We start from the raw sequence: 12,033 nt of genomic DNA, 5'->3' as shown, positions 1-12,033 counted from the left end.
AAAAATTTCGGCCAATCCTCAGAGTAGTTCACACAAGTTGAAAATTCTCTGCTGAGTTTCAGTTCAGCTGACACACACTGAAAGAATACTTGGTACAAAAATGTGAAAAGTACAGGAAATCCACTAAGAATGCAAAAGTTGATATTCTAACTAACGAGGAAATTGATTTTAATAGAAAAATCTATATGTACCCATGTTTATAGCAATGTAATTTGTCAGAGCTAAATTTTAAAAATAACCCAAATGCCCATCAACTGATGAATAGACAAAAAAGGGTATTTGTATAATCTGGAGTATTATTCAGCTATAAAGAAAGATAAACTTGAGGCTTTTATAGGGAAATGGATATAGCTAGAGGTTATAGTCATAGTGAGATAAATTAGACCCCCATGTGTAAACATCATATTGTATGCCTAGAGCAAGTACCTGAAAGAGTAAACACAATTTGAAATGTGCAAAAGATGTAGCAAAAGGAAAAGAAAGTGTTCACAAGGAATGAACAATTGGGATGAGGAAAAAGAAAAGAGAAAGAAAAAAAAAGGAAGGGAAAAATCATGCATGTATGTACACAGGATAGCTAAGATGTTTGTACTAAAAATTTCTAGCTTTTTTTTTGTATTTAGGACAGTGTCTACAGGGTTTCATTTGGTAGATTGGACTTGTTGATTCTCCTGTTTTCAGCCTTCCAAGTGCTGGAACTACAGGCGCAAGTCACCACACCCAGTAGCAATAGACTTTTCAGGGTGTCCCGGGGAGGGGGCTGGCACAGCGTGTCAGGGATCCAACCCTGGTCGCTGGTCTCTGCCTAAGCAGGTGCTTTAGTCAGCTGAGCTATCTGGAAGGCCCTTGGCCTGTTTATTTTATTTTTTTGAAGGTATCACTTAATGTTTAAAATTTTTATTCTGACCAATTTTACATGCTTATATTTGGTAATCTGAGCAACTACATTGAAAACAACAATGTGCAATATAACAACCATTGTTGAATACCTATCTATGGGATTTTTAAAACAATTGTGTATCATTTCTAATGTCTTATCTAGTTTTTTATTCTCTTTAAAATAAAAAAATAGAATTCTAGATCTAGAATCTGCTTAGAGAAAACTCTCCTTCTAACATGATTCAATTTATAAATAAAGCTTCCACACCGAGGAAGAGGTGGGGAAAAAAAGGGCTTTGACCCAATCAAAGGCAACATTGAGACTACAGATGAAGGTTTGGGGCCAAGCTTGGTGATCCTTCTAGCTCATGCTGAAAAATCTTTTTGCTCTATCACAGCAAGTAGTAGGTTTCTAATATTGTACTGTAGTTTAGATCTGGAATGTTCTACAAAACCTTCATACACACATGATTGGGGCTTTTGGAAGGTGACACAATCATGGAGGTTCTGTCTGACTTGTTTTTGGGTGGAGGCACCTGGTTGGGAGAATTAGGTCAGTAGAGTGTGACCTGAAAGGCATATCTTTTTTCTTGCCTCCTGCCTTTGTAGTCTGCTTTTTGGCTACCATAGCATGAGCAGAGTTCCACCATAGCAGCCCCTTCATTCTATCATTTCTGGATTTAAATAGGCCAGCTATAGATGGAAACTTCTGACACTACAAGCCAAAACAGAGCTCTCCACCTTTAAATTATGAGTATTTTGTTCCAAAGATGAGAAAGCAATTAAGACAGTTTCTGCTATCAAGAGTGGGGTTGTTGCTGTAACTGCACCTAACCATGTGGTTAAGAGATATTTAGAGCTGGTTTGTGGGAGGGGTTTGGAAACATCTGGAGATGATGGCTAGAGAAGACTGTGGATGCTCTAAGGCATGCTCAAAGGGAGATTCTAGTCAGAACTTGACCAACATACTGAAAGACATGCAGATGGTAAAAGCCAAGCTCAAGAGATTCCAATTGAGGACAAGGATTCCATTGGCAATTTGACTCAAGATTGCATTTATTATGCTTTGGAAGAAAATGTCTATGTCTTACTCATGACCTGAGGCTTTGTGTGAGATTAAGGGTGGCAGACTAAATATTCTGGTGGAGGAAATTTCAAAGTAGCCTAAAGTTGCACCTGTAGCAGGAGTACCACTTGCTGTTTCAATGAAGTTTACAGTGAGAAGCAAGATCCAAAAGCCAACTAGAATAATCTGATTAGAAAGAGGGCCGAGAAGATAGCTTAGTGGTATATCTGCCTGGCAAGCACAAGATCGAATCCTGAATTTGATCTTCATTACCTCCCAAAAAACCCCTCAAAGAAATAAAGAAAAGAAACCACCTACAAAGTTCACCTAAAGAGTGCATGGTTGCTGAAAAGATTAACAATAAGATGAAGCCAAGTACTTTATATCAGGACCACAGAAATGATACCTTGAGAAATACACAAGATTCCACTCTTTTCAAGGTTAAATACAAAAGTAAAATATATTATGTTGAGAAGTGAGTGCCACAGCATCCTGATCTAGAATAGTCACATAGAGAACCCATTTCTCAGGAGGTCAGTTAGAGTTCTCAGCCCTCTGTAAATTGAGTCCTCTAAAGCCATGGCTGAAAATGATTCAACCACTGCTCAAATTTGTGGCAGATTATGAAATCATCCATATGGCACTGGTTTTATGGAGATACAAAATGAAAAAAATTGGACTGTCAGGGAGGTTTCCTGGCATATTTCAGAAGAAGATCTAAAGAGCCTGACAGGGAAGTACACAAATCTGTGAGAGTAAAACTGAATGTGTTGTGGAAATCCAGGAATTGGTGAAGCCAAGAGCACCACACATGCAAGAAAAGCCACAGGAAGTGAGCAACGCCAACCTCAGAGTTAAGCCATGACAGATGCAGCCAGCAAATCCATAGGGCAGGAAAACTCAAGCCCTTTGAATTCCACAATTGGCTCCAGGTGATGGAAATGGTGTTATAAAGTGTGCCCTGATGGATTTCCATCTTGCATTTGCACCATTGCTTTCCTGTGCTGCCTACATTTTACAATGTGAGTCATTTCCCTATGCCATTGCATACTGATGGACTTTAACTTTCTTTTTGATTTACGTAGGAGCTCAGAGCTAATAATTTGCCTTGATTCTCAGGCAGATTTGGACTTAGAATTTTTTTTTTAGCTGTCCTGGAACTGCTAAGATTTTGGTGAGTCCCAGATATGGACTAAATGTATTTTCCATAAAGAAATACACATGTGTCTTTTGGAACCCAGATATATAATGTTATGGTTTAGATCAAGAGCTCACCAAAAGGTTTCATGAAATCATGGCAAAGGTATGGAGTCAGAAGAGGACTTGGTCCTGGAGGCCCTGAGGCTGACTTGCTGTTAGGAGGTAGGGTCTTGTTAGCAGAGGCAGGTCACTGAGAGTCCTAGAAGGGTATATCTTCCTTCCTGGCTTTTCCTTTATCTCTCTGCTTCCTGGTCACCTTTATGTGACCAGCTTTTCTCCCCAGCAGAAAGTTCTGCCATACTTTTTCTGTTTTTAACCCTGCCAACGTAGGACAGAAACTTCTGCATCTGTGAACCAAAGTAAGTCTCTTACTTAAGTCATAGGTGTCAGAGATTTTGTCCCAAAAACAGCAAAATAAATAAGACACAGTACTTGGCATGTATTGAAATAATTCAGATTATTTATTGTAATGTAAATTAAATGTTATGCTATCCCCTATAACCCTAATAAAATTTAAAGATGAATGCAGAAACCTTCAGAAATTTTTGAAACTGAGTAGAACACAATGAAAAAATATGATATCTCTCAACATGGGAAAAATGTCTTAGTGCTTCCATTGTCATGGTAATGAGGTACTGTCTTCTGTGCTCTTAGCAAAAATATAAATGTATAACATCTGAGTGATATTCTCCAATAAATAGGGTAAATAGCTACTTTATAAAGTTAACACAAGGGACTGTGTAAAATATATTTCTACCTCTTATTTAACTTGACTATTTTTTTTCTTGATAACATTAAACAAAACAAGCACTATATATCTTGTGATCCTGTATGAAGGAAAAATCACTAGAAAAGACCCTAGTTGTTCTCCTGTATATAAATACATTATTCCTTATTACTACACAATATCAGTGTCATTTATTAGATTAAATAGTTGTAATCATATAAATCTGAAATAAATAGCCTGTGGCATTGGAACTAAGAGCCAAGGGTTGGTGGGGATAAACAGAGAAGAAGCTAACAATGCCTGGTAGGACTTTTCTCACGAGTCCTGAAAAATTACCTCAGAATTTGTTAAAGGCCAGTTTTTGTTTCACAGGTCTGGGTGTGTTTTAGGCTTGTTTGTTTTGAGAAAAAGTCTCTCTAAACTTGGACTCTCTATGTCGCTCAGGCTCGCCTCAAACTCATGGCAATTGTCCTTCCTTGGCCTCCCCAGTGCCAAGACTACACACGTGAGCCACTCTGCCTGTCTCTCACTTTGTATTTAAAATACTTTTGTAACTATATATTGTCTCACATATAACTACTTGACAGCTACCTGGATAATATTACTAACACTGAGGACATACAGTTGAATATTTCATCGTAATATCAACACCTATCAACTAACAACTACTACTGTCATCTTGTCACACATAAAGAGGGTTGAAGCAGACAGCAGTTGAGTCACTTGCCTGGGCTGTAGCTCAGCAGTGTAGTGCCTGCCTGCCAAGCACAATTTCCAAGTTTGATCCCTGGTAATAATAAATAAATAAATAAATAAATATCTATATTTGATCATTGTTCAATGCCATACAATCAGTTTAATAATTAGCGACTCTTAGTCATTTGTTTACTGCATATATAGTGTGTTCTGATTTTATTGTGAGTGTTATGACCATAGGTATCACCCACTTTTTTTCATTCCATTTTACTAAAAGGATTATTTCTTTTCTTTCTTTAATAAGGCAACATTAATGGAGTAACAGTACAATAACATCTTCCTCATAGTTCTGATTTTTCCACTTGTCAGACATCTCTTTGGAGGCGGGGGATTATCATGTAATCTCATTGAGTGTCTGTCTCACCAAATGTGTAGTGCATGAAGCTAAGGTGTTCCATAAAGTAGTAAATATTTTAACAAAATATTGTTAAAGTATATCTGACATTGTCAGTGGTAGTTGAGAGCAGATTGTGATTATCCAAGGAACTGGTTGAACTAATAATCAGAGCCAACATAGGAATGTACATTCATTGGGGAAGAACAAGTTTAGGCTTGTTTGTACTTTTCTCCAGTATTGTCAACAATGGATAAAGACTTAATTGTCATTGTAACCGAACAGCATGGCAATTTAAAAGAGCAATGTCAAAATTTGTGTTAGACAGTTCGAATTGAAGAAAAAGAAAAATATATGTCTCAAGCTTCTGGACGTAATAAGATATACAGTGGTAAAAATAAATGTATGCATTTTAAAGCATGTATTTTAAACACCTTGAGCTACATTCTGTAAGTCAATGCTGAAAAGCTTGGCTTAGCTCCAACTTTTTATTAATAATGCACTTTTTACCTGAAATGAAGCTGCTTTCAATTCAAAATCAGAATAAATACATACATGGCCCTAAGTAATCATGTAAACATGGGTTCTGTACTATCTATTGAAATATTATAATGATTATCTTTCCTTAAAACATAATAGGTAATATATTTGGAAGTCATGAACTGTGAATCTTTTTAAAATCTTGGTCTAAGTCCTGCAACATGAATGGACAGACTATAGTTTAGACAAACATCATCAAAATACTCTGTCAATATAATAGTACACTTGCTACATTTAAGTTACATTTCAATCATGACTCTTATGCATGGCTGCAATTTATGTTTTGTTTGTGTGTGTGTGTGTGTGTGTGTGTGTGTGTGTGTGTGTGTGTGTGTGTGTGGTACTGAAAACTGAACTCAAGGCATTATGCATACATGCTATAATAAGAATCCCTTGTATAGATTGTTAAAAAGAATTGTTGGCAGAAGAGAGAAAAATTAAGTAGCTTCAATTATTTCTATACAGGACAAAAGAATTTTACTTTTAAAAATTTCTGCTCAGATAGATATTTCAGCAAATGCACAGCAGACTGATTCAAGCCTTCTAGAAAATGCATTGGTATATTTAGCAAAACCTTGGTTGTGCCTATAAAGAGTGTCATGTATGCCATAAGATTTCAATTAAGAGGTTAAGTTTCATGATTTGTTTTAATTACAGCTAAAATCAAAATGACCAGGTCACAAGCAGGCATGTTGAGTAAAACAATTAGCAAATCTATAACTGTTCCTGAGTTTATACTTCAATTTCCAAGTAAAAAGGTTAATAGACTTGCCATGCTTGTGCCCTATACTTAAGAAACAAAAGAGAAAACTGATTCTATATGTATGAGTTGAATGGAACAAGTCTTTCTATTGTCAAATGTAAGACTGGAGAAATAAAATGCTAAGCAATTATATTAAGAAGCTTACTTTTGGTCCACCTGGATGATAATGGTACATTTAGGTAATAAATCCACCAATAATTACATAGTAAATGAAAAGTCAGCAAAGAAGAAACTTGCATTTGGTAGCTGTTCTTTTCTCTTATTGGTAGTTCATAAATTCATAATACTGGATTACATAATTTCTTTCTCTTGTCAGTGAAGACAAGAAAAGTCTTAATCCCACAGCTAATCTGTATCAAGCCTATAGTTGTCTAAATTTCAGTGAAGACAAAATAATGGTGGAGCACAGCCAGGCTTAGAAAAATATGCAGTTCAATAACATCTTCACTATGATATGGCTTCTTTTACTGGAATATATTTCTAACCTTTCTAAAATTCTCTCCTCATATGACTAAAAACTAGTTTTCAGTTTGTGACTGTAGATCATTTTCAGGTCAAAATATCATTCACATACAACCAGCTCCTACCAGCATTCATTAATGATTATGTATAGGACACTCAGGAAGAGAAATGAATTCTTGAGTTCTGTGGGCAATCACTTCAACTACATTTGGAAAGTTGTGATTTAAACACATGTTACTTTAAATCTAGAAAATTCATTTATACATGTATATAATAATATTTTATATATACATATGTATACACATAATTACTTATTTAAGCAGCCATGTGGGCCACAGTCTCCCACTCCACTCACAAGCTGTTTATTTATGCCAACCACCAAATGTCAGCTTTCTTTGGTAGATATAATGTATCCTCCCACAAACCCACCAAAAGCCTTACTGTTGTTCTATTTTCCTCACTCAAATAAACCTAGTTATAAACATTCCTAAACTAGATGATCAATAGGGAGTTGATACATAACATAGAGTCTTGTATAAATTATGACTAAAGGAAAATATGCTTGGAATATTAATAGATGTACCCAGAACTACCATATAGCCCATTGCATTATGCTGCAAAATTTATTATTGAATGCATGCTATAAATTTGTCACTGAACAGGGAGAAATATGGAATCAAGCCAGTGAAACCACATAGGCTCTAATATATGTGAAAATGAAAATTTTCAAAAACCTTATGCAACATTCTAAACAAAGGAGACATTATGTGTTCTTATATGAGATATACATTTTCCGATATAAAAACAAAATTTTGAGAACATTAAAAATGTAAAACATAAAGCCATAATTCTTAAAGTGCTGTAGTTTTCTAGGTCAATACCTCAATAAAATCAGTTTTAAACTTTGGTTTTATTTTGATTATTTTACCTGAAAATGGAGATTTTAAAAAAATATTATACTAATGACAATAATGTTAAAAAATCAATGTTACTAGCCATATATTATGCATATAGTATGGCTTAAAAGAGTTTCTGGTGTCTATTTTTATCAGGGATGCGTGATGCTATTATTTGAAGTCATAGTCTAATAATAAAACACTTCTTGTTTAAGGAGGGCAGAAGAAAAATGTAAAGGTCATGAATCTGTTGAGTAAATTATTACCCCCTGCTTCAAAGGTTAATGTAGTGAGTATATGTTTATGAATCATAGATCTTGCATAAACTTTATGTCACTACTGTGACACATCAGTCACTCAGAACAACGCACATTTCTCACCAGACAGTTCTGTAAGTCACATGTCCAACACTGGCCTCACCAGGCTGAGACTGAGATGTGGACAAGGCTGCATTCTCTTGGAAGGTTCAGGAAAAAATTCTTCTTGCCTCGCATTTTTCAGTTTCCAGACACTGCGCTGGTCCCTTACCTCCCGAGTTCTCTTCCATTTTCAAATCAGCCTTGGTAGGTCAAGTTCTCATGGCCACATTCTGACCTTCTTTTGACCCCCAGGTTTCCCCCAAAAGATACTTATGTCTAATCTAGAGTAATCTTCCTATTTTATGGCTAACAAGTTATGAGCAAACCTAATTCCATTGTCAAACCGAATTCCTCTGTTCTTTTGCCAGGTATTGTAACACATTTATATGTTCTAGGATTAGGATGAGAATATCTTTGGGAGACTATTACTCTGTCATAGCTCTACAATGAGATTCTCAATTTTTGCAGTCATCTTCACTTGAAGATACAACAGTCATCAAAAACACCAAAACTTTCAAGCTCAATGCTAATATTAATAAAAACTAAAAATACCTGCAAAGGCTTCATTTTTGTTAATTTAACATAAGTATTTGGGTAGTCATTTTATTGTTTTTTAAGAACTGAGTTTAAAAGCAAAAACAGGAATGGGAGAATGTTATTAAAAATAGAACAAAAACAAAATATGTAAAGTTAAAGGTCGAAGAAAAGCAAAAACAAATATGTTCTATAATCTTCATAAATATTTTATTTTAAGACATATAAACAAAAACATAAACATATAGCAAAAACAAAGACACAAACAGAGTAACATACAGGAATACATATGGTGTGGATTTTTGAAACAAGAATAGCAAATTAACAATGGCTGCTTTATTACTGATTTTGATCATTAAATCTGTTGCTCCAATTAACAGATCTAGGTATTCAAGATTGGAAAATAATCCAGCATTTACCCTTATTTTCAATAAACCTTAAATTTTTTCTTGTTCTTTTTACAGCTAAAAATTTATTTTAGGGAAAGTATAATCACAGTTGATAAGACATTATAAATGGTACACATTTAGAAGAACAAGATTTGAGTTATTCAATCATGGTTTCTGTATTTCACATTTCTGTCTCTGATGTCGTTGCCCAGATTACAGATATCAACAGATAGAGTTAGTAAAAGTGAAAAGTTTCAATGTCAAGCTGCTATTTTCAAAGACTGGGGTAATTAGTAGCATAATCAACTCAGCCATCCTTTATATACAGTTACATTATTTTTCCTCCCTCCTTTTTACCTATCTTTTTTCCTTCCCTCATGTTCATTGTCTATTCTGTGTTTACTTTCCTTCTGTTTTACCATATCTACTTTACTTTTCAGATTTTATTATTTCTGGTTGGTCCACAGTAGGGAGACAACATGATATTTGTACATGTGGGTCTGAATTATTTTACTTATGAGTATAGGCTCTAGTTACATCCATTTAAATACAAAGGCCTCAACTTTTCTTTATATCTGAGTAATAAATACCTCATTGAATAAAAATATCACATTTCTTTAAAATCCATTCCTCAGGTGATGGACATTTTCATTGTTTCCAAGATTTGGCTGTGACAAATTGTGGTGCTATAAACATGGATGCACATATATCTGTTGTATGATGTTCTCACTTTTGGACAAATGCCCAGAAGGAGAATAGCTGGATTGAATGGGATTTCCAGTCCTAATTTTTTTGAGAAGTCGCCACACTAATTTCCATAGTGGTTGGACCAGTCCACAACCCCACCTACAAGTTCATTTTTTACCCACAGCCTCTCTAGAATTTGTTTTTAATTGATTTCTTTATAACAACCCACTCCTTCTGGGTTGAGATGGTATCTCAATGTTGTTTTAATTTACATTTCTTGAATGACCAGTGCAGTGGAACATGTTCTTCAAGTATTTATTTGCCGTTTATATTGTCTCTTCTGATAAGTGCATGTTCATCTAACATGCCCATTTTTGTATTGGATCTTCAAATTTTGGGTCCTTTTTTTTTTTTTTTTTTTAGTTTTTCATATACTCTAGGTAGAAGTCCTTTGTCTGAGTGATTGTTGGTTAAGATTTTTTTCTAACTTGTGATTTGTCTTTTCACTTTGTTGATGATTTCTTCTGATGAGCAGAAGCTTCTACATAAGATCAGATTCAAGTTATTAATTATTAATTATTTGAAGTATTTCCATGCAGATTGGTTTTTGTTCATGAATGTTTCTCTCTCTCTCTCTCTCTCTCTCTCTCTCTCTCTCTCTCTGGCAGAACCAGGGATTGAAATCAGGCCCTTGCGCTTGCCAGGGAAGTGCTTATTCTACTGAGCCATCTTCCCGGCCTGAACTTTCTAATCTATTTTTACATTAGTTTGCTGCATGATGATAGATCCAGCTGTAGTTTTGGTTTTTGGCATGGGGAGGGCCAGTTTTTCCAGCACCATTTGTTCAAGAGTCTATCTATCTTCCAGTAAAAGTGTTTCACCCCTTTGTCAAAGATTAGCTGGCTGAGTGTGTTGTAGTTGTATCTCCATCATCTTGTTCCATTGATCTTTAGGTGTCTTATTTTTGCCAGTACCATACTAATTTTATCACAGCAGCTTTGTAGTATAATTTCAAGTCAAGGATTGTAATGCTTCCTACTTTGCCTTTGTTTCCCAGGATTGCCTTTGCTATTCTAGGTTGTTTTCTTGTTCCAAATACATTTTAGGAATGTTTTCTCTAGATGCATGACATACCTTGATGGTATTTTGATAGAGATTGGATTAAATCTATGTAACAGTTTTGGGAATATGGTCATTTTCACAATGTTGGTAGTTCCTTTCCAGGAGCAAGGAATATTTTTGCACTTTCTGAAATCCTCTACAATCTCTTTTAAGAATATTGTAACTTTCAGTGTATAAATCTTTTTCTTCCTTTGTTAGACTTATTCCTATGTATTTCTTTCTCTCTTTTTTTTGGATGCTATTGATGCAGAATACAGTTTCTCTACTTTCTCTTTCAATACGTTTGTTATCTGTGTAGAGGAACGGTATTGAGTTTTGGGTGTTTACTTTGTATCCTGCTCTGCTACCGAATTTCTTTATTAATCCTAGGAGTTTCCTGGTGGAGTTCATTGAGTCTTAAATCTACAATATAATGTCATCAATGAATAATGATAGTTTAATTTCTTCCTTACCTAATCTTATTAATCTTATTTCTCTCCCTTGTCTAATGGCTCTAGCTTATGTTTCCAGAACTTTATTGAACAGGAGTGATGATAGTGAATATCTTTGTCTTGTACTGACTTAGTGTAAAAGCTTTCCATTTTTCTCTATTTAGAATGATGTTGGCTGTTGTTTTTTCATAGATGTCATTTGTCCAATTTAGGTACAGGCCACCTATTACATTTTTCACTGGGCTTTGATTATAAATGAGTGCCAGACCTTGCCAAAAGCCTTTTCCACATCATTTGAGATGATCGTGCTGTTTTTGGCTTTATCTACATTGATATAGTGCATTAAATTTATAAGTTTTCATATGTTGAGCAATCCTTGTATCCCAGGGATGAATCCCACCTGGCTATCATGTATAATCTTGTGTATGATTTGCTATACTCCATTTACTAATATTTTAATTGAGGATTTTTCCATCTATGTTCATGAAGGAGATTGGTCTGTAATTCTCTTTTTTGGTTGAGTCTTTCTCTGGTTTTGGTAACAGTATAAAACTTGCCTCAAGGAATCAATTTGGGAGTTTTGCTTCCTTTTTAATTTCATTGAAGAATTTGAGGGTATCAAGATTAAATCTTCTCTAAATTTCTTGTAGAATTAAGCTGTGAATCCATGAGGACCTGGATTCTTCTTTGTTGTTAAGATTTTGTTAAATTTTCAATTTCATTAGCTGAAATAGGATTATTCTGTGTTTTTATATCTTCTTGATTCAGTTTTTAAAATATTTACTAATCTAAGAATTTGTCCAGTGCTTCTGTGTATTTGATTCTGTGAGAGTAAAGATTTTCAAAGTGGCCTTTGATGACCTTCTGAATTTCCATAGCATCTACAGT

Source organism: Octodon degus, unplaced genomic scaffold (assembly GCF_000260255.1).
Source record: "Octodon degus isolate 3935 unplaced genomic scaffold, OctDeg1.0 scaffold00047, whole genome shotgun sequence".
Classification (NCBI taxonomy): Eukaryota; Metazoa; Chordata; class Mammalia; order Rodentia; family Octodontidae; genus Octodon; species Octodon degus.
Note: the sequence above shows the minus strand (reverse complement) of the source record.